The 25308-nt window shown below is 26.9% G+C and overlaps 1 protein-coding gene and 1 pseudogene across 2 annotated transcripts in view; one reads left to right on the top strand and one right to left on the bottom strand.

Annotated features, from left to right (window-relative positions):
- LOC107167771 (tyrosine-protein kinase receptor-like) overlaps nucleotides 1–25308 on the top strand; it is a 409135-nt gene that overhangs the window by 32074 nt on the left and 351753 nt on the right. The window lies entirely within an intron of this gene.
- On the bottom strand, nucleotides 15836–16850 carry LOC149062479 (uncharacterized; annotated as a pseudogene).

Below are 25308 nucleotides of genomic sequence, written 5' to 3'. Positions count from 1 at the left end.
ATTGTTTTTCTAAATAAAATCTGGGCAGTTATAACTGCAGATTTCAACTTCCATACTAAAAATATTTTTTTTAAACTGAATCTATTTACCGTCGATAACTATCGTTCTGTTACAAAATATTTTTCCGAAAACAATATTAAATATCATGCGTACCAACTTCTGGAAGATAGAAACCTCTTTATGATAATAAGAAATCTACCAACCTCAATATCTGAAGCAGAATTCTATGATGAACTATCTATACCAAAATGTAATGTCACTTCTGTAACCCGACTACAAAACCGTCATAAATCACCAATCCCAATCGTCGCTGTTATTACCCTTGATAAATCAGCGAAAAATATTTTTTGACTAGATCGTATTCTTCAGTGCATAATAACGGTAGAAAATCGAAAAAACGATAAATCAATTCCACAATTTAAAACTTGTCAATGTTTTAATCATACAAACAATTTCTGTAAACTACCTCCTAGATGCGTTAAATGCACAGAACAACACCACTAATCGGAGTGTACTAAAGATAAAAATAGCTCACCGACATGCGTAAACTGCAATGAAAATCACCCAGCAAATTATAAAGGCTGCAAAATCTATAAACAAATTAAAAACTACAGTAAAGTTAAGTCTCCTAAAAATCCACCTAAACATTTATAAATAATTCCTGAACCTAAAGAACAAAATATATTTCAACCCTATATAAGTTCTCAAACAATAAATACCCAAAGCGAATCTTACGCCGGTAAAGCTAAAAACAAATTAAACAAAAAAGATACAACAGCAGATGATCAAACGAACAGCACTAATATTATCAATGAACTCATTAAATCACTAATGCCTTTATTCACATCTCTTATCTCAGAAATTATCAAAAAAGTAATCACTAATCTTCCTACATTATTAAATAATCTCAATGTAAGCTAGGTAATCTAAATAATAATAGTAACATCGTCATCATTAATTGGAATGCAAACGGCATCAAACGAAATCGCAACACTTCGCTTCATTCTTATCTCACCGCAATGTCGATATAGCCTGTATAAGGGAGACTCACTTATGTACAACTGACTCGATTAAATTTAACGGCTATTCAATTTATCGTTAAGATAGGACAGCTATCCGGCACCAAAATAAAACACCAACAGGTATATATACCACTCTGCGATCTTTGGAAACCGTAGCAAAACACTATCAATTAATATTATAAGTACAACTATAATAGTTGGTGCATACCAACCTCCTAGTTATAATATGTACGACTTCAACGTAATCTTAATCAACTATAATAAAATTATTATCATTGACGACCTAAATTCAATACAAGTAAACTGAAAATTCAAACAAAAAATATTAATTTTTCGATTTTTTGTAGACTTCTTGATAAATGCAGTTGTTCCAAAAAACATAGGTAGGTATTTCCTTTCATCCTTCAGTAATTTAACAACAGTTATAATTGCTTTAGATGCTAAAACAATATAGCAAATTACATTGTTTTTATGAAAATGTCAATATCATGTAATCACAATCAACACATTATGCAATGGTTGACTTTTAAAAGTTTTTTTTTAGTATTTTAGGTACCTAGACAATTTATTTTCTTAAATGTATGCTACTTGTATTGCAATGATACATATTATTATGTTGTAAATTAATTTCACATATAAAGTCACTAAATAACTTACAGAGATTTGTAAAATAACATCCCTGTGTGCATTAATTTGATTTTGACATCCCAGCGAATGTATTTATAAGTCTCAAATTTGACATCACATAACTACTACTAAGGGATTTCCAATAAATGTTATAAAAAAAGTGTTTAAAAGTATGCTCTCTAAAGCCGGTATTTCACAAAATGTTTTCTATGCGATTTAAATTTGTAATAACAAATAGAAATAAGTATTCGATTACTATGTGAGTTTTTGTATGCGATTTCGTATAGATTTATCAATTAGCAATAATGCAATTGCCAAATGCGATAACACTTAAACATTTCGATCTCGTTATTGTGTCGTGAAATAATAAAATTATCATCTTATCTAAAAATAGAAATTTTAGAAACTCCAATAATTGCTTATCATGATATTGAGATATCACAAAACATATTGTAACGAAATCATTATAACAAGTATCAAGTGAACGAAATTTATTTTTTTTAAGATTAAAACTACTTAGGTTAAGCTGATCAACCATTTGCAACTTATATATTTTTCTCTCAAAAAGCCTGCTAATTTTCAGTCTTATTACATATCTACCCACTTTTTCAGCCTAGTAGCAGTAACCTAAAATATTTTAAAAATAGCAAAACAAACGTTTGCTATAATACCACAAAATTTGTTTTTTTAATGCTAATAATAAATCATTTCTGTACCTTTAATAGTTAAGAATGTTAAGATAATTGATAGTTAAGTTAAACTATTAATAAAGAATTTAATTTTGTCGAAAATTGAAATGAATACCAATTTGTTTTATTTATTGCTTGTGTTTAAATCTACCTACATAATTTAATTTTAATAACCAAATAAAGAAATAAAGTAAAACTTTATATGACTACATAACAAACTAACAAATAAAGTTGTTTGGTTAGGTAATAATTATTACTTAAGCAAGGACTTTCATGCACTAAAAAATCATCAAATATGCACTTATGCATCAAAAAATTAAAAATATGCAGTTAAATATGCCCTAAAAAAAATTAATTTTATTATTATAATATATAAGTTTTAACTAGATTTATATTATTAAATTCATTTGGAATCTCCTTTGAATGTTGGATCCCATTCTTCTTAATTATTATTCTGCACATAATAAAACAAAAAAGGTATTTTAAAATAAATGTTGAATTATTCTCAAATATTTACTAGATGTTCTAGAACTAATGCGAATCTAATCTACCCACTGATAGACATTTGATACTATCGTTTTTATACCACGTACCTACTATTCGTTAAAAATACAAAAATAGACAAAATAAATACCTACCGACCATTATTATTATTTCAAGATAATATTTATCTTTATCGTCTTTATGAGTTTATAACAATTGTTGACCTTAGTTCATGAAAAATGTTCAGCAAAGAGCTTGATTTGGATGACGATTAAAAAATATTGTACATCAAAGGCGCTGCAAGGGGGTGCAAAGGGGTGCATTGCACCCCTGGCTTTAAAAAAAAATGTTATGGTATTGAAAAGATTTTTTTTGCATAATTATCTATTAAAAACTTTGTATCCGACGAAAAAACAAAAATAACTTAAATAATATAAAATATTTCTACGTATTTAACTAAAACAATTTAAACATTATTTAGAAATCAAAATATACTATGCATGATGCACCCCCTTGACAAAATTCCTGGTGGTGCCTATGTTGTAGATTTTTGTTAAACAATTGTTTAACTTAACCTAAATTTTAATACTATTTATAAAATTAACAACCATTCACAGAAATTATCGTTGTGCTTAGACGCTTTGTGACGGCAGTATGTTAAATATTCAATACATTTTTATTAATAGGTAACATAAATAATATTTAAAAAGAGGTAATGCTGCAGTAGAAGGTGAAATGGTTGGGGAGGGGGTGAGTTTTTAATTAGGTATTGTAAGTTGTTACAATTTTATGGTAGGTATTGTCTTTCATCCTTTTCAATTACCGGATAAAGGTAGGCACCTATCACAAACATTTGTGTTTCACGTTTTAATTTTTATAATAAATAAAAATCTATGTAAATACATTTTCAATTTACACATCTTACTCGCATAAAAAATTGTAAAATCTATTTCATTAATTTATTCTGATTACATTACTGAAATGAGGGTGATATTAATTATAAAACATCTTGGGTATGTCTTTAATATTTTTTTTAAATATTAAAACAATTTATATGAAATGCATTTATTTAATTTCTAAGTTTTTCGACAAAGTTAATATTTTACGATCCATATTTGTTATAAAAATAAAATGTCTCTAAATAGCTTAAGGGCGTGTTGCATAAAATATGTCCTGTAGCGACTTAACGGACCGTTAAAGATTTTGTAAATAAAATTAGATGTTGCGGCTTGAACGATCGATAGTGTTAATGGTTTTGTAAACTATTGCATACTGGACCTGTAAATTGCCTAGTGGATTTTGATTCGGTTAGGAATTAGTCATTATTAATTATTCATTAATCATTATTTATCATTTTTCATTAAACCTTTCAGGGCCAGTAACAAATTTATTTGAGTAACCCATCTTAATTAGTGTAACAAATATTTATTTTTTTAATCATATCATGCATAGGAAAAAATAATATACACCTACTATAAATATTTGGAGGAAACTTCAAGTACCTACAGGTACTCGTTTATGAATGAAACATAGGTTTTTCATTTTTTTACTTTTTTTAGAAACAACTTGGCTGCCAAGGTTTTTTTTGAAAACTTCAATTGCCTGCCATGAGACTCCATATAAAATCTCACCAAAACTTCACTTGCCTGCCATGAGATTCCATATGAAATCTCGGGCAATCTTTTTTTTATTAATTGAGTTCTCATAGAGTATCTCATTTATTAGGATTTTTAATGTGTAATTCAATTATACAGTGTGTCCACTACACGCCTGTTTTGATAGCACACGAAAAATATTTTTTTTGAAGGAGTTATGGCATACTGAAAATTTTTGATAATAAACCACGTTGGTTGATTTTATTACTTGATAATACAAGTACAATATTATGATACTACAAACGTAAATCGTAATCGTAATTAGTAATTCGTTATATCCGAGATTGCATAGACAATCGAATTTATTTTGTCATGGTAATGTCACTGAAATACATAAAAGCGTATTATACACATATTTTACTGTTTACTAGTTATTTAATTTGATACATCTATTAATGTAAGTGACGATATAATTCATCAACTTTTAATCGATTCCGACTTCGAATTTTCTGATTCTGATTCGGACGAAAATAATCTAACTGATGATACCTATAATGATCCTGATTTTACTGTATGTATAATTGTATACTACCAATTTTAAACATGAATTTATACATATCTACAAAATATTGTTATTTTATGCTTCATTGTAAGTCATTAAAATTATTTTGAAACAATTTATATTATTTTAAAATTTATTGTGTACTACCATGGTTAAATTTATAAATATACCTATTAATAGTTATATTTGATATAGGTACAGAATAATTTGAGATTTTATCTGGAATCTCAGTTTAAGGGATATTTTGATAACTACCGAAAAATTAATTTACAGTGCTATGAGACCTTATTTGGGATCTCACGTTTTAAAAATCCAAAAACCATTAAAAAAACTTTCAATTATGTGTTAATAATGTATATGTAAAATTTTAAGTCAAAAAATTAAAAAAAGTACCCAATCATTAAATGGAAGTTTTTTGAAAAATCTAGTGGCAGGGAATTAAAGTTCAGTGAGATCTCAAAAAGAATCTCATGGCAGCCAAGTTGTACGTTTTTCGATTTTTTCGGTTCCACTCAGTGATGTAGACACTGACGACGACCGATCAGAATACGTGTAACAGGAGCGTATGTTGTCTTGCCGTCGTAGCTACTGTCACGCCGCCGCCGTGCCGTTGTCGAAACCGAAGAAAAGTAAGACTAGCTCACGCGACCCTGGTACACAGTCCACACAAATTTGTTGCAAATTATACCAAAATAAATTGATACGATAAATCTATTCGATATGATGTTTTCGAATAATACAATTTTATAATATAATATGATATAATATAATTTTATTTATAATTATAATTATTTTATTTAATAATATTATCATAACTATCATAACTAGAGTTCGTGACTGTATGCAATTTGCATTTTTTTTTTTCTAAAGAAATTTCTACAGAAATTTGACTATCGTTATGTGGATTCAAAGGTTTATCATGCATTTTTTCGGCATTTCTTTGTATTTTTTTGTTATTAATCGTGGTACATTTTTCTATTGTTTGTAGAGATATAAACAGCTGATAATCAGATATTATTTATTTATATGTTTACCTTTATATATATATATATTTATTTATTTTTTCAATCCTAAACTGTAATTTCGGGGCAGTACAGACGCAAATATTACGCATATTTTTAGTTGTCTTAAGTCTAATATATATTATATAGATCATTGATCTAAGATCAATATATTTTATTGCTAAGTATGGTAATTTATAATTTATAATTCAATATTTATTTTTCTAACTGTAAGTATCTAATTTAATTTAATATTACAATATAATTTAATAATTACAAAATTGAGCGGTATACTTATACTATAAAGTATTAAGTAACTGTGTTGGACGGTGTTAAATTTTAATTGTATGGTTTAATATCAATTTTTACCTACAAAAAGCGATTCTGAGCGAAGAAGGTTTGTCAATCAGTCTATACCAGTGATGCCCAACCTTTTTTCCTCGGCGGGCCACTTTGGTAAACATTTGTAATCGAGCGGGCCACCAAATATAAAAGTACTCATAATCTCAATCTTAATATAATTTAGTTACACATCGTAGGTTGCAATATAATATGGAGGTACATGTTGGACTGATTTTCTTATCTTTTTTATTGACCATAGCACAGATTACAAATTGAGGTACACGTTGTAGGTACACATTAACTTGATCAGTACGCTCTTTATAGTGCACGGGTGATATCGATTTTAAATCATAAAATTTCTATTTTAAAATGTCCGACAGAAAAAAGCGCAAATACAATGATGATTACCGAATTTTTAACGAAAAATGGTCAATAAGTTACTTTTTCATTGAAATTAATAGAAAAGCTGTTATATTTTGTTTTATTTTAATAATTTGTAACGGGCCACATGGAATACCTTGGCGGGCCACATGTGGCCCGCGGGCCGCGGGTTGGGCATGACTGGTCTATACTCTATATACAGGGTGATTCTTTTATAAAACAACACTCATTATTTCAAAAACTATTGACTTTTTCAAAATTTTAGAAACATCTTGTTCTAGAACTATATATTTTTTAAATATTTTCACCCTTATATTTATCAGGTTAACCATTATCAACTTTTGATTTTCAAATGACAATCTATATGTACTTAAAATTTTATAAACTAAAAAGGCTATTTTTTCAATGAATTTTCACGTTTAAATTTTCATTTTTCGTTAATCCGTTTACAAGATATAGCCTCCCAAAGTTGGGTGGTGTTTGTGAGTTATAGGTGTATGTTAGGTGGTATTTACACACAAACACCATATAAATGTTGTTTGATAAAAGAATCATCTTGTATTATATTATAGCAATATTTTTAAATTACAACATAATAACTACAATCTTTTTTTTTGATGTTTAAATATACAATTTTGTTCAAATTTCAACTTAAAATAGCAATAAAAAAGCTGTATTTATATTATTTGGTGTCAGCACAACTTATTTGTTTCAAATTTTCAATCCTTAGGTTTGAGAACTGATAATTTTATTGATTTATAGTTACGAAATAATTTACAAATTTCGTGAATTTTATTAAACACTTAACTTTTAATGCTTAATATAAAATATTATGCATGTAATATACATCTTGAATGTTTTTTAACTGTTAATATAACAACTTGTGAGGAACCTTATTGTAGAATTTAATTTCTAAGCTTTTTGACACAATACATTTTTTATTGACAGTCATAGAAAAAAAACTAAAAAAAAAAAGTGAAAATTAAAAATGTCATAAATAGTTCACAACCAGTCAATAGGAAACTTTATACGTGAAATCTATTAATTTTTTCTATATGAGAATAAGAAATAGATAATTTATTTTTTTATAATATTTGTGATAGTTAGTTATGTATTTATAAAATATTTATTATTTCAACAATGTAGTCATAAATCACATTGAGTGAAATACGAAGAGTGGTTTTAAATATATTTACGTCAATGTAAAATTGTAAAACGAACGGAGCCTTATTGTACTAGGCTGCATCTTTAAATGTATTTGTTTTATTAACAATTTACAAAATTAAAATGAAAAGGACAAGGTACAAGAATTATTATCTTCTAGATTTTATGTATATATATTATATATATGTATTTCAAGTATACAGTGGTAGTACTTACATCTTCTGATATTAAGCCAGCTTATGATTTTTATAAAAAAGATTTAAACACAATTGTATATACATTATTAATATTAAAATGAAAATTTGAGTTGAAAAATTAAATGAGATACAATATGGTAGGTACTGAAAAACACCGGTTGCATTAATATGTTGCCCTGGAGATATATTTCACAATGTTGCACCTAGAATTTTTTAAAATAAACTAAATTTTAACTAAAACTTCAACTAAAAGAAAAATATCTGGTCCGAAGAGTACTAAAATATATTTGAGAAGTGAAAACCAATAAAACGGTTTGAGATTTCTCATATCCATAGGTACATTGAAGCAAATATTTATATTAATCCACCTTTAGAAAAGAAAGTCATTTTGGCTAAAACATTTATTAAGTTAAATTATCTTCATCATAATTACTTTTCAAAATTTAATTCTTGATGCTCTTGTGAAAAACTATTTAGTCGATTTTAACTTAGAATACTTATTTTGATTATTACTTTATTTTCAAAAATGAATTTTAGTATTAGCCTGTTCAAGTGAATATCTTTGGTTTTGGTTTTCAATCTAACGCGTGTATACCTACCTAACCTCAATCGGAGGATCTCCTGGTTATAACTTGTCTCCACTTTTGTTTTCGCTATTTCTCATGTTTTGCACCATAGTAGAATATTCTCATTTATTGTGTTTTGCTGATGTCATGTAGTTCTATATGCGTGTAAGTAATTTAGAAAATTGCCAAAAAAAAGTCATTATGAATTAATCATAGTTTTTTCAAATTAAGTACTTCAAATTTAAGTTTTGCCACTAATGACGTTTCTAAGTGTAAAGTTATGACGTTCGATTAAGACCGATCCTTCCGAAGGGTTCTGGATTTTTGGGTGCAGATGATCGTATCATTGATCCTGGTAAGCTCAGCAGTTTTTTGGAATCCAACACTCATAACGATAATAAAGAGTATCCCACGGAGATCTGACAAATTAATAACTTTTGTTCTAATCAATAAAAATGTCTTTTAAATATAACTCATAGACACTTGCGCTACATTTTTAGAATACGTTTTTAATTTTTATTAACTAATACTGAAAATAAAAAACTTAAAAATTGATGAATTTTTTCGAAATATTCAATATAGCCAATTTGTAAATCTGATTTTCAGAAAAATGTATATGGTAAAAACACTTTTTTAAGTCAAATGGCTGATTTTTTACAATATTTTTAAATATCAATATTTTCGTTAAGTAAATTACGATCTGATTTATGTTAAAAACATTTGAATTTCAAAAATTGAGTTTATCGACCAAATAATAACACTATTGTAATAAAATAGTAGATACAATAAAAAATTAATTAGATTTCATCATGAACCTATAAAATGTTCATATAAAATATTTTTTGAAATTAAAATGTTTCTAACATGAACCAAATCGTAATTTATTTAACCAAAATATTGATATTTAAAATTTTTTTTTTAAATCAGGCATTTGACTTAAATAAGTGTTTTACCACATAAATTTTTCTGAAAATCAGATTTACAAATTGGCTATATTGAATATTTCGAAAAAAGATGTTATGAATTTTTAAATTTTTTATTTTCAGTATTAAAAAATATAAAATAAAATGTAGCACAAGAGTCTATGAATTATATTTAAAAGAAATTTTTAAAAAATATTCATTAGAACAAAAGTTATTTCACATCTAACCTAACCTCCGTGGGATACCTGTATATGCTGTAAAGCAATAAACATTTCGGTGTTTTCTTATGGATTAAATAATTTACCCTAAAGAACTACCTTAAGACATTGAATTTTAACCAAAGTTACTCAGAAATAAATTTCCAGGATGTGGCAAGGTAAAAATTATGTCCACACACCACCATCATGGCTTGTGCAATGCATTAAGTGACCTCCGGTATACGTAATTTACAAAAACCACGAACGAACATTAAATGTTTATACTTTATAACTTTTATAATTATCTAACCAGACTCAACCAAGGTGAATAAGTTATTTTAAATTTTATTATTTAGTAAAATAAAAAAAGAATGGAAAGTTTTATTTATTGGATTCCCTATCGATTCAAATTATTTTTCATAGTAATCGAATTAAAATTTCCAGTGCCTTATTCACAATGATATATTAAATTCCTTTGATTTAATTTGGTAATGGAGGGATGCATCATCATTTTAACTACGTACGTATATAATATTATATGTAAACGAAATATAACTGTTGATACTCTTAATTACACATGGTCATTAATCACGAGTAGATAATGCTGGAATTAGGTAAAAGTCAGTTTCTAGCAAACCTAAATATTTTTTAACTACAAATAATTTAAAAACTATATTGTTGATCAGTATAATCATTTAATAGCTCACGTAACATTTAGATATTGGCTTTGTTCGGTAAACTCATATAATATAATAATTAAACTGTAATTCGTACTAAAATCAAACTAATTACTAAAACAAGAAAAACGTTACTTAGACAAATTGTAGAATTATTCTATTTTAATTTCAACGTTATTAACTATTGAAATAATTGTTTAATGTCACACAATTGAATATGCCGATAACCGCAAACAAAAATATATGAAATTCTATCACAGAAACGATTTACGAAAATATTATGGTAAATAATTTTTAGCATTCTGGTAATGTCACAATGATGACTATTACAGTATTTATTTAAGCGTTTTACATTTTTTTTTTTTGAGCTTAAGCCATTTATACACATTGAAAAGCTGAAGATCGATCCGCCTTTTGGAGCTTCCTCTCTTTTCGACTGGCGGGGAGGGGAGGGGAGATTACATTTGAATAATATGAATACCGGAATTGGTGCTTGGCACGTGGGGTGTATTTTGGAAAAAACAACATGGCCTTTGACGATTCTCAGTTTTTTTAAATCATTTGTCTATTATTTTCTTTGTCAAATTTATTTGATTTTTTATAAATGCGCATGTCTTTATCAAACAATTATGTTTATAATTATGTCTGATTGCGCTATTCTTGAATGAAATCACTGGAATGCCGAGTCATCAGGATTGTTCTTGCAGGTATTGTAGATAAAGTACTTTTAAAAAAATCAGTGACTCTATCCCCAGTGATGACGAGTAAAGTATATTAGTATACTTATCTATATAATAACAATTCCCATTGTGCTGCCTATATTTTCAATCACATATGATTAATAGCGCTCGTACAATATAATATTGTTATTTGTTTTCAAATCAAGGCAGTTTGGTCGTGTAACTCATTTCCACTAAAAACAATAAATTCATAATATGTAAAATAATATGGACATGTCTACGTGATTTTGAATAATTTCATTATTTATGAAAAAAATAAGGTGAGTATAATATGCTTGGTTAATGATATTTTGAAATTAGTGTATTGCAATAAAGGATTTTTCTTAGTAATATGCAATCGATACATATCTATGCATATTAGTATATTATGTATAGGCTATAAATATATAATACTCTAAATATTAATTTTAAATACTCCAAAATATATTTATATTATATAGATATAAAAATAGAAATAATTCTGTTTCTACAATCATTTATCTGTATATCAGATTTTTAATTGAATTTTTTTTTTTAATGCGCGTGAAACTGGTTTATTAAATTATAAGTAAAATATAAATGATTTGAGCTAACCGTGATAGCCCCGATACCTACATGCCATTTTGTTTTCGAACAACCTAAACTTTGTATTCGGGTGCCTGCAGTAGGATTTGATAGACCCCGTTGGGAAGATAGTAAGAGTATCTTTTTCCTGATAGTTGCCTGGCAGAGAAAGATGTCTCTCGAGGCCAGATTCGAACCGCTACATTAGTGTCCACTCGGCCACTTTGTTCCCCAATGTAAGTAGTAGTATATACTACGTAGTCCGACGGTGTAAAGATTAGAGACTGTTGACGATAAACTTTTGACAGTTTAATAATGAGTATAGCAAACGCACGCCATACGCGTTGCATTAGCATGCAGTAATTAAAATATAATTTTAACTGAAGGGCGGTATTTGGATGTTTGATGACTTTGGCATATTTTTTTGTTTTGTTTTGTGCAAGCATTGAGTAATTAATTAAATTGTTTTTATAATTATTGTTATGCATTTATTATTAGCTATACCTAAACGCATTAAACAATTTTTTTAACCACATTTATATAACTTTATTTATATACAATCATAATAATTTTACTGATTTTATTCGCGTAACTTATATTCCTTAAATTTTAAACTTCAAAGATAAATTTATTAAAAAAAAAATTGTATTAAATTCAATGCGCACATGGTTACATTCGTTCTGCGTGAACATATCATTACATCATACATGAATTTTTATATTTTATTATTAATACGCATATAGTTGTTGAGACATACATTTTATGTTAATAATCTATAATATAATCTATATTCATCGGTGTTCATATTTAATTATTTTTATGGCTAAAAATGTTGTTAAACATTTTTGGAATTTTTTAAAGGGACATAATATGATATTTAATTGATTTAAGTTCATGAATTGATACTTTTGGCATATTCACATGCATTCTTTTTCTTAGAGTTTATAGACTTTTAGGGTCATATTATTCTGCTTTTGAACAATAACCAAGAGTTTAGATAAATTAGATTTTAATAAATTTAAATTTTTTATTTATTGCCCAATACAAGGCTTTTTCAAGCTACAAAATATGTTATTTTTCAAGTATATACTATTCAAAGATGGATATTTTAAGGCATTTTCATCGAATAGGTATATTCATGATTTTTTAAATAGCATTATTTTTTAACTTTTTGTGGGAATATTTCAATTTTTCAAGTCGTTTCAAGTTGACATATTTCTATAAAAAAACGACAATATCCCCTTAAATTTAATTACACAAATAGATATAAATTTTCTTACTAGTTTTAAAATAACATGAGTCTTGAATTTATCTTTATGACTGAATCTTCGGCGCAACCTGATGAATACTGTTAGATTAACTGCATAATATGGATGTAAAAATTATAATATTAGGTTGATCAATTTTATTATTTTTTATTTATTTTTTTTTTACCATTAAATTCGGAGTCCAAGGGCCTTAGCTAAATTATAATAAATATACTGCATTCACGTTCCTGCAGTGAAATAAATCCGTCAATTTGATAAATTGCTATAGACGCTCTGTGCATCGATTGTTGCATTTTTAAAAGGGGGGATGAAATGGGGACGCACATTTATCGAACCACTGGGGCCTTAGTGGGCACACATAACGGTAATATTTCCAATCATTTTTGTCGAAAACGTGCAAAGTTGTTCCGACAATAGTAATAATGCGTTATGCGGCTCACTGCAGATCGGTTTAGAGTAGAAATATCCATTATCTGAATTGGGAGGGATGTTTATTGTGATACGAAATAACATATTATATGTATATATATATAATGTATAGAAGCCAGATTCTCGATATTTTATTCACAACCAACAATATTTGACAATGGATATTTCATTTTTCCCTGTATAAATTATTATGCCAAATAAATTTGAAATCTAGAATTAAACTTATTTATTAGTAACGTTTCATGATTTAATCGTATAGTATGAAAAAATAGTACTGATAAACTGACTTCTCCATGACTTCGAATCACCGACGTATTCATCCTAAAAGTGTAAAACCATGAAGTGTAATTTTTAGCCAGCATCGATAGAAGTCCGCTCAGTAGTCAGTAGTTTATAATTTTAAGATTATGTCAATAAACGCATAGGTAGTTTTATATCCAAGGTTGGGAATTAACAAGTTGAAAAGTTTAAGTCAAGTAACTTTTAAGTTTTAACTAAGTTACATAACGAATTACTTTGTTCCCTAAGTCCTAACGTAATTTTTCTAACTTAAAGAGTTAAATTGTTTTCAGTGATATGTAGTTTCTGTAATTAGTTAATTAATTGTAGGTAGGTAGCCAAGTTAATATTTTTCTAATATATACTTAATTTAAAATAATATATGTTAACTAAAAGATAAACTTGAGTTAACAATGTTAACATGCCCAGACATGCTTACATATTATAATATATTACTTGTAATATAATTATATTTACTATTGTTACATTTTATATTTTCACTAATTAATACCTAATTATTGAGTCCTACTGGTGTACGATAATAATTTCGAATAATTCATAAAGTATAATACACACATTTTGATTTAAAACACTATTGTCAACACTTTAACATTTTAGTTTCCCCCCTTTTATGAGGGTGGTTCTGTCAAACGGCTAGTTGTTAAATATTGATAGTTAGAATGTTATTTATATAACAATACAAAATTATACATTAAATTATATACACGGTGACATTGTCTCTATGTACATGACGTGTAAATAACGTGCGCAATTCATAATAAAATAAAGTCAAATAAAGTCAGCGCACAAGTCGCGTTCATTGTACACAAGCTTATTTCGTAAAAAAGAAATGTTGGTATCAAATTATATAAACTAGCGTTTATTTAATTTATTGTTCATGAATATTCAATTTAAGTAATATTCTATTTATGAATGATCTCGAATTTCCTTCAGATTTTATTTTTACGATTAAAAATTACATATTGTTTTTTAATTACAATAACCATTACCAAGGATAATTTATACATTGTTATTAATGACTCACCTGTAAACTTTATAGAATAACTATTACAGCATTAAACTTACAATTTAGGAAGACTAAATTACGACGGTTCTGTTTTAGATTTAATCAATTAATTTATTATTCTTTGTCTTATAATATTTCCTACTATCTAAAGCATACCTTTTAAAAAAATATGACCACCTGGCTATTATTTACAAGTAGTTGTTCTCATTAAGAAAAGCCACGCGGCCACAAGAAAAAAAAATATTACGAGAATTTGACATAATGGCACATGATTAGTAAATGGGAAATAACCACTTCATTAACGTATATGTATGTATAACTACCTACTACACTGAGTACCTATTACTCTGTGATACGCTTTTCTAAATTATAATACAAAACTATAATATTGTACAAGTTACAACCCACCTACAGAATTTAATATTGCTGTTAAGTATACATCTCAATTGGTATATCTCATTTAGTCGTACGATCGACCATATATTTTTGTAAGTTAGTTATTTGAAAAGGATTGTTTATACAATCGTGATTCAACAAAGTCTAAGGTTGACATTGCCGTGATGAAAAATTGCTAGTAAAACTATTTAAGTAACTACCGTGCATCTGAATTTACATAATATTATTTACAATGTATAGGTACAATTCAAAATATGGAAAGAAAAATCGTTTATATAATAAATCATTTTGAACATAAAACCCAATAAGACTAATCAAAAGTATGAGCATTCAAAAAATCGAGTATAATAGAGTATATAGTTTCGATGCCATACAGATGGAATGCATAATTCTAGCTTGTATTTTATCCCAATTGTTATTAATAAATAATATCAATTTGTTCGTATGCTATTATATGATACGCTTTTTAAGGACTAAATCATGTAAGAAATTAATGAAATATATATATATATATATATATATTATAATATTAGATTATTTTTAGCATATAGCATATATTTTTAATACATATTGCTGAGGGGAAATGTTTTTTTTTTTTTTTATTATTATTTATTTAAGGCTTCAAATATAAAAGTTTATTAGCCTACAATGGTTTACATGTCTAGTTGTAATATTTAGTTAAAGGAAATTTGATTTTTTTACATTGATAGCTTATAATTATTATAATTTACATATTAATAGCTAAAATGTGGCGTAGTTGATCCATTGTCTTATATATGTTTGTCGTGAGATCGGTCATTTTGATGAAATTTGTTATGTTGCATGTTTCGCTCCTGGGTTCGAGCTCCTTACGCATAAGATAGGAATGTGTAATTCTAGTATGTCCAATACGTATTCTGGTGACCATGGTCTCTTCATCTCTTGTAAGTTTGACAAGTGGGTTCGCCCATTTTTTAGTTGATGGTTTTATTTGTCTGAATTTATTGTTTTGATTGGTTTGTTTTTCCCATTGATTCTGTCAGAGAATATAAAATTTCGTTTTGAGGGTCCGGATTACATCGTCGAATTTTACATGCGGGTATATTTAAGTGTCCGGAGAGCTATCCGCTTTCATTGCCAATTCGTCAGCGAGTTCATTACCAGGTATGCCGATGTGTGATGGAACCCACATGAGTTCGATGGATTTGTCGGTTGAGAGGTTGAGACGATTACGTTTTGAATGCTTTGGGCGAGGTTGCATTTTATATGCGTGTTGGCTATTGGGGTGACTGCGCTCATAAGAGTCGCTTGAAATGAGGACTTTATCTTGGTTTGAGAAAGGTGTGGTTAATATAGCTTCGAGTATGGCGAAAGTTTCTGTTTTTTTTTTTTTTTTTATTTAAATAAGGCTTCAACTCTGAGGTTATTAGCCTGTAGTAAATACAAAATACAAAATAGTAGTCATAGAGTATTGATCTTAAAGCTATGGGGACACATTATGTTGAACAATAGAGGGATTTTGTAGAGTGTATGTACATTCAATTATTTTTCTAAATTCATTTTGCTAAGCCTATGTTTTTGAAAAAATTGTATATGTTTTTGGAGTTATCTTCGCCAAGTGCAGTTTCTGTTGTGTATATGTCGGAGAAAAGTTCTAATTTATGAAGACTATTTTCATCCCTGTGTGTAATGGCGAAACCGGTTTCATTTGTTGTTTTGAAGGTGTCTACATAGAAGTGGTAGTAGTTTTTGTAACATTCAGTGAAAATTTAAAGTATCTGTAGTCATTTGTTTTAGAGTTATTAAACCAAAATAAGAAAATCGCTAAATGAAAAATCTAGTGAAAATCCAATGTTGTAAAAATTTAAATTTCAATCGCTCATAAAAATTTAATTTTGATTTCTGGTGGATATTTATTTTATGATAAAAGTTGACAAACTTGAAAGAAATCTTTTAGATTTGAAAAGAAAATTTTTTATAAATTTTTAGCTTAAAATAATTTGTGAATTATTGTGATTTTTACGTATTTAGTCAAAATTCAAACTTTGAATACTTATATAAAAAAATTGTGACTATGAATTTATTTTTATTTTCAACTGCTAATGCAACAATATGCCTTGTATTAAATATTCAAGCTTTTTTTACCCAACAAATAAATTTTTATCTATTTTAATTTAAAAAAATTTATAATGATCGAAAATTGCATATGTCTATAAATAGTTATACTTAAGTTGATATTTTTTATTTACTTTTAGTTAAACTAGATTCACTTTCTGATCAAACGAGGTACTGAAGTTGAAAATTGAAGCACTTTTACTGCCCCAAATCGTGATGATAGATACAAAAAAAAAAAAAAAATACAAAAAAAACACACACATCATTGTATAATCAATACATTCCTTGCTCCGCTCAGAATCTAAAATATATGAATGCATGATTGTCTTTGGTCTATTGATGATGTTAATCTTGTATATTTGTTTGAGGCGCACATACTGCCTCAGTAATAACTAATAATAAAGTATTATTTCCATATAATATTATGTCAGTATGATTTATATGTTATTGGGCTTGTAACGAATTTCATAAGTACCTAGTTAATTGTGAATTTTTAAATTTTTGAGTACCTATACTATTATGGTTTTTTGAAGGTTAGTATTTATAGATCTAGCTACATTAAAAATATGTTTTAATTTATTCGGTTCTAATGTGAAGTAATTGACAGAAATATAAATTCCATATTATTACGAAGCACTTAGATTAAGCTATCCAGCGACGCGGTAGTGTCTCGAACTAAGTAAAAAAAAAGAAGACAACACAGTAAGCCCAAACATTCCCATTTAATGCGTGTAAGAATAAAAAGTTCAAGGTAAAATAAATGGGCCAAATTGTTAGAATGAGGTATCAATCGATCGGGATAATCACAGGCTACGTGATTTTATAATTTTCAATGGAATTGGTTGAATAATTATTATTTAGTTATGAGCAAAAAACAGTGAATATTTTATACTACTTTTGCCGCCGTATGCCCCTATGTTCGCGTCATGGTGATGCGGACGAGTGACGGCGATTCTTGCGAGTTGCGACGGCGGCGTACGGAATGGTTTTCTCCCACTTCCATTGCTTTCTCCGCCACTAAACACGTACAACACACTAACACATAGTTCACATAGCCTTATCAAAAATATATAGACGGCTGTTTAACCCGTCCGTCGTCATCGAATTATTATTTTTATTTTTATAATGTATAATTAATCTAAAACTATCTAGTTTTTAAATACAGTTTATAAAAACTAATCATATGTAGGTATATCAACAAAAAAACTGAGTCAGCTTCATATAAAAATTTAATTTAATCCGTTGTTGGCTCACGGGGTAAACAGTTACCCCAGACGTATTAATAATGTATATTAATATGATAATTTATAAAAAAACTTATGATATCCCAAAAAAATACTCCGCCAACTCCGTGTAAAAACCGCTAATTGAGAAAAACTCAAAGCTAAATGCTATAAAATGTATGATATAAGGTAGAATATAATTAAATGGCCTAAATAATAAATCCAAATTTAATAAAAATTGGTAATTTATATTTATTTATTGTATGAATTATTTTAACTTTAACATTAATCCAAATTTAGTTTACTATGCTGGAAACAAATTTATTTATGAATAGTTAAATATATGAATTATTTTAACTGTAACATTAATCCAAATTAAGTTTTTTTGCTAGAAGATTCAGTCTTAAAATGTATAGGCAAGTAGTATGTAATAAATAATGCATATATCTCATTAAAATAAAGAATTTTGTTTTCAGCCAGGTAGACTAAATTTGAATTAATTTTGTAGCCAAAATAATTCATACAATAAATAATTGTAAATTATCAATATCAATTTTTATTAAATTTGGATTATTATTTATAAAAAATATACATTTTACATATTAGACCATTTACTTAGATTCTACCTTATATCATACATTTTTATAGCATTTAGTTTTGAGTTTTTTTCACTTAGCGTTTTTTTACACGGAGTTAACGGAGTGGTTTTTTTTAGGGGGGGGGGGATTTGTTCACTCTAAAAAAAATAAATATATTAATCAGGAATATTATTACGCTTGTATATTTTATGTGATTATTCAAATTCATCAATGGAGTCATCTTTATATAATATTATTTTATTATAATTTATTGTTGTTTCGTTTTACTACTTAATATTCATTACCTATTAATTGTATTCTTTATAAACTCATTACCACGATGTTTCTGATTTGTCAAATGAATATTCAAATTTTTTCCATGCTTAATAAATAATTTGTGTATATAGATCAATAAAGTTCTTTATATTTTGTATTATATTATTATATACTAGGTAAGTTTGTTATAATTTAAAAATTTTATGTATCATATTTTTATAATTTCATAAAAATAATGGAAAAATAAAAACATAATATAGCTTTTAACAAAATTTCATGTTTTTTTTATGTATTTAAGGTGACTAGATTTGATTTATGATCGACTTCATGATATTATAATGTTAACGAGAATTTGGACCGTAATGATCAAATTGACCTATTTAAACATTATCTGCTGAAAAAAAGTTAGATTTTCTTGCTCTCACTGCAGACTTTAGTTGTTGCGTATTCGTCTGTAAAATTTTTATTTAGTTTAAGTCAACAGTTAGTGTCTACAAATTAATTGTGGATCATATAAATTCTTAATTATTTTCTATAAAACCCTTAATCGCTAAAATATCAATGTAAACAATAATAATATAAAAATATTATTATTCAAATCTTTAGATTTGCATTTATTCGATTATACTATTGTCCTATATTTGATGAATACTTTAAATTTCATTAAGTTTTTACGATCATGTATTTGATTAGTAATCAAAGAATCTTAAAAATAATTACTTTCTTGAATTCCAAAAAAAAAAAATCATATTTGTATTGCACAACATTTAATCTATCACTTTCTGACCTTAGTGTGAACAATGACGATAACGTAGTATTGTAAAAGTTTCTAAAATGTCTCTAACAAGTGATGCAATCATATTATGTACGGACGAGAAAATCTAATAAATATACTAGATGACAAAGGTGTAATACAACATGATAGTTAAAATAAATATCCATGTCCACGAACATTATAAACTGTTAATTTATATTATGGTATATTATTAACCAGATCATTTTACAATACGTTTAATACTTAAATTTAATCTATTTTTTTTTTTTTTTTTTGAGGGAGGTTATTTGTAACCACAATAAATTATAGATGATGTTAGATTGATTAAATAAATATTGAAACATTCGTTATTCATATGGAAAGTTGTAATTTTGATTTAATCATTTCATTCAACAAATATATTTAATCAACATAATTATCTATTAGAAGATCTTAACTGTACGTTGGCGATTTGAATAAGTAAGGAATTGTTAATTTCAAAAACTAGTACACATTTCTATAATATATTTAATAAAATACTTATAGTTTATAATATATTTTCTATGCTTGGTAAATGTATCATACATATCTCAAAAAAGACCATCATCTCTTTCATTATAGATTTAAATAAACCTGATGACAAAAATAACAATACCTAATGGTTTAGTTTAGGTGTATAGTAGATTTCCTGTATGGCAGTGTAATTATTAATACGAGTTTAAAGACATTTTTGGGAGCTAGTGATATTTCTATTTTCATTTAAAATTTAACGGGAGAGGTAATCCATAGCAAACATATCCATTCTATTTGTTATGATATTCATACAGTACACGCATACTAATATCAAATACCTTTAATATTAATATTGAAATATGTAATAAAACGGTAATATTGTTAATATATTTGTAAATTCTGTAGTATACCATACATTAGATCAGTATGCACTACTGTAGTAATGGTCAAATATACAAAACACCCATTATGTCAGCGCTTGACTCTATTTGATAGGTATCAGTAAAATAATACATTAATGATAACATATTAGTATAAATGTATAATGTTGATAAGCCTACCCTCCGGCGTCTCAAGCGTGGACGTCCTCATGATGCCCTTACTCAATACCAATAATATCAATAAAAACAAAAAAAAAGGAAATCACTACACCTAGACACCTAGTTTAATCAACTATTCTTTCTTGTATCATTATTTATTTATTTATAGATGTAAATTATACTGCAATTTGTTGTAAATATTGTAATTAATTTATGCTTACCAATTATATGTGTTATATTTTCTATTATATTATTAATAAGTTTTATGACCTTGTATGTTAGATACACTTTATAATTAAAAAAAAAGCATAATATTGAGACCAGTAAGGAGTAAGAACATTACAGATATACATAATTATAAAGATACGAATCATTTAAAATATTGTATATGAAAAAAAAAATAGACATTTTATTTGAAGAAAATAAATTATTAAAAATTAGTTGAATTTTTAACTAGAATTTCAAGCAGTTGACTCTCTCTCTCTTATTATATATAATATATTAAAGGTTATAAGTTGTAACAGAAATAATAATACCAACTTGGTTAGGTATTAAGTATATAAACTAGATCAGTATAAATTACTGATGTAACGGTAAAAATTACAAATCACCTATTCTTATATAATATTATGTTAGCGTTTGACCCTATTTGTTAAGTACCGATATAATATTAATGATACTTTAGTGCTATAATATTGCAACTAGTAGATCAGTAGGAAGTAAGTACACTATATAAACATGTATAGGCAGTAAAAAGATATAAATCATTTTGGAAAGTTTATTAAAAAAATAATCACCTTCTTGCTGCGAAGAAATTACGACTTCCTTTAAAATTGTTTAAAATCTTAGTTCCAAAATTTGTTTTATAATATCATGTGATTAAATATTAAGATAGTTAAAAAAAGTTATCAAATTTAACGAGTTGATAAAATTATTATTAAATAACAATAATATTACTTTTAATAAGTAATAATTATTAATTAGCGCAATGGAGGTTCTGTTAGCATTTAAATTTGGGTATTCATTAATTTACAATTACTTTAAAATTAGAATACCGAAAACACTAAATATTATATTTCATTTTTGTTGTTTTAATAATTAAAAAATTAACTTTAATCTATTTGGAAATTTTATCATATGAATAATTATATTTTTGACCTTCAAATTTCACGTTAATAAATATTAAAAGTATACCTTATGTTGGTAAAAAGTGTTAAAACAACTTTTCTTTAAACCAATAAATTTCTCTCACTTGTAAATGCATAAAATATCCGATGATACAATGACAACCCTGTTCAAATATTTTATGAAATATTTTTTATTTATCAGTAAAAATAGCATACTTTGTATAATGTGGTTGAATTAAAAATATTTTTGTCACAATGGAAAATCCAAACACTAACAACAGTCGAACAGATTATTGTCATTCGTAAAATTTTAATTATGCGTAAAATAAAATAGGTAATACAATTTTTTGTTGGTAAACCAATGTTTACAATTCAGTATATTGACGATATAAACACGTTTAATAACGTTTAATTAATATGCGTGTTAAGACAATTACATAAAAGTTACGAACTTTCAATTCGTTTAAGCCATCAAAGAATAAATCATGAGATAGATACTCATTTGTTACAACGTCTGCTTCTGCGATATAATAGCTCGTTATTGTCTCATTTATTTTATCATAAGATGTTTCATGTTATTATAATAATTATTAATTTTCAATTTGGAAATCGGTGAAAAATTACTGTTATCTCTTTATCTGAACTATAAAACAAATAATAAGTGAGAAATATTCTTCATGAAAACGTTTATCCATCTTATTATTCATGACTGTTTATATTATAATAAGCATAACACTATCGAACAGGTTTGCTTTATTTTATTTGAATACTTGATTTGTTTATGACGTTTATGTTGTATGAGTTATGTCGAAAAGTATCTAATCATTTGATAATGGATCTGAAAAACAACAAGAAAATGTTGTTTTAATATTAATATTTTTTTTTGATATCTACGGGAAGTTTCTGTGTCTGTCAGTGATATTAATTTTTTCTCAGATAATAAAGCTTGTAGAGTTTTTACCGAAATAGTCACGGAGTATATTCTGTTGAATAAAAAATCATTTTCCGACGCTGTCTCTTGGCTCCAAGCTCATCAACCCCATTGGAATGTTGATGCAACTGATGTGGTAGAACATAAACGATATTACTAAACATCAATGAAACTTTATTTATTGTACATAACCCACTATAGTACCTAATTTTATAGTTGCACTTTAGTCATTATGAGTGCGATATATATTATATATTTGGTATTTTGTGGTAAGTGCATAGCAGAAGTACTCTAATACAATAGGTCGTATCTACACTGCAGTTAATATAGTATCACTAAAATTTATGGGTATACTGGTATACAGCATATGGATTATGGGTATACAAATTAATAGACATACCATTGCACTTATTTATGGTCCAGTGTCATGTTAACAAATTTGTAGTCTGTGATCAAAATTTAATGGTGCTATCATTATTATATTATTACTATCTTTAATAGGCACAAATAGTTTTTGAGATTTGGGGGGGGAGTGCTAAAGCTTTTGTTTAAATTGGGCACTTAATTGACACTTATAATATGGAGTATACGTAAAACATTAGGTTTTTTTTTAGGGGAAGGAGGCTGTACAAAGTTAGCTTAGCCCCCCCCCCCCCGACCTCTTATTTGCGCATAAGCCATCATTGATATTAATTTATGGTTATTGATCAATTTTAAACACTTATTACTTAGTAATTAGTTATCTGTCTTACAAGTATTTTGTAAAATGTTGAAAAGTACTAAAAACTAAAAATTTATAAAGCATTAAAAATGTACGTGTACAATAAACAGCTGTTTGGTATAAAGGTCTAATCCTTGACTACTACCCTCTCTCTTACATGGCGCATTCAGATGTAAAAGTTATGGTTAACCATCTCTCATTACAATTTCATTTCATAATACAGAATAAAATAATTTGTTGGTATTATACACGGAATCATAGAAGTTGATGATTGGTGATTGGTAACATAGTAGTTGTCGTGCGACAAAGATCTATTGCATAGTTTTCAACGTTCCATCTGATCAACGGATCGATGCTATAATATCAACTGAATATCCCTTGACTTGTGTAACAAATTTCGGCCTTAGACATGCAAAAGCTGACCTATCTATTCAGCGTACAACACATATTTTTCCATTTCACTTTAAATATTATACATAAATAAAAATTATGGCCAATGGGTAATCGGTGAGTATTAAACAATTACTGGTAAGCATAGGTATGTGCTGGAAAAGTGCGCGGTGGTTTATTTATATATTGTTATTAAATGGGCATTATGTCCAATAGTATAATTTAACATGAAATTAATATATATTATTAGGTTACCAAACTAAAAATTAATACTAGATGAAAATTATTGTAGTGACAATAATATAACAAATAATCATACATTATCAACAAAAAATTTTAAAGTGTAAAATACAATTATTCTTAAAAATTACTCGTGTATTATAAATTATAATTTAAAAAAACATAAAGTGCTCATTAGTATCATCCAATCAACTATATTATTCGTAAAATACAAAAATAGTTATGAATTTTAAATAAGAATGGAAAAGGGAAAGCGGGTAAGATATTTTGGAATGAGCAGGAACTCTAAAGTTCATTTGTGGTAGAACTGTAGAAGAGAAGAAGCATCAACTTTCCAGCAAACAACTTTCACTGGTACAAGAATTTAGCTGTTGCAAATCTATATGGTATGATGAGCTAAGTCATAGCTGGTTTATTACAGGGAAGTAATCATATGGAGTGTCATTTATTTTCAAAATAAAAGTTGATGATAAGAAATGCTTCTTCACTAGCTATAAAAATAAGTTATAGAATATTATAATAATTAACCTAATAATTGTATATTTCCAATTTCCATACATTTTATATGCCATTTTTCGTGGGATTCGGCTCGATACCTATCACTCTGTGCTTAGTTTGATCTCGTTAATATAATATCATTAATATATATATATATATATATATTATATCTGTATCTAGTTTGTAATGCTTGCATATTATACCATACGATAATAATAATAATAATAATAATAATAATATAATATCAAGTTCAGTAAAGTACTCGAAGCGTTGATAATACTATAAAGTGAGATTATTCCACGCTTGAACAGCTATG

The sequence above is a fragment of the Diuraphis noxia genome, unplaced genomic scaffold, assembly GCF_037042655.1.
Source record: "Diuraphis noxia isolate RWA-SAM2 unplaced genomic scaffold, SU_Dnox_SAM2 contig0001, whole genome shotgun sequence".
Classification (NCBI taxonomy): Eukaryota; Metazoa; Arthropoda; class Insecta; order Hemiptera; family Aphididae; genus Diuraphis; species Diuraphis noxia.
This window is presented reverse-complemented; position numbering and strand designations above follow the sequence as displayed.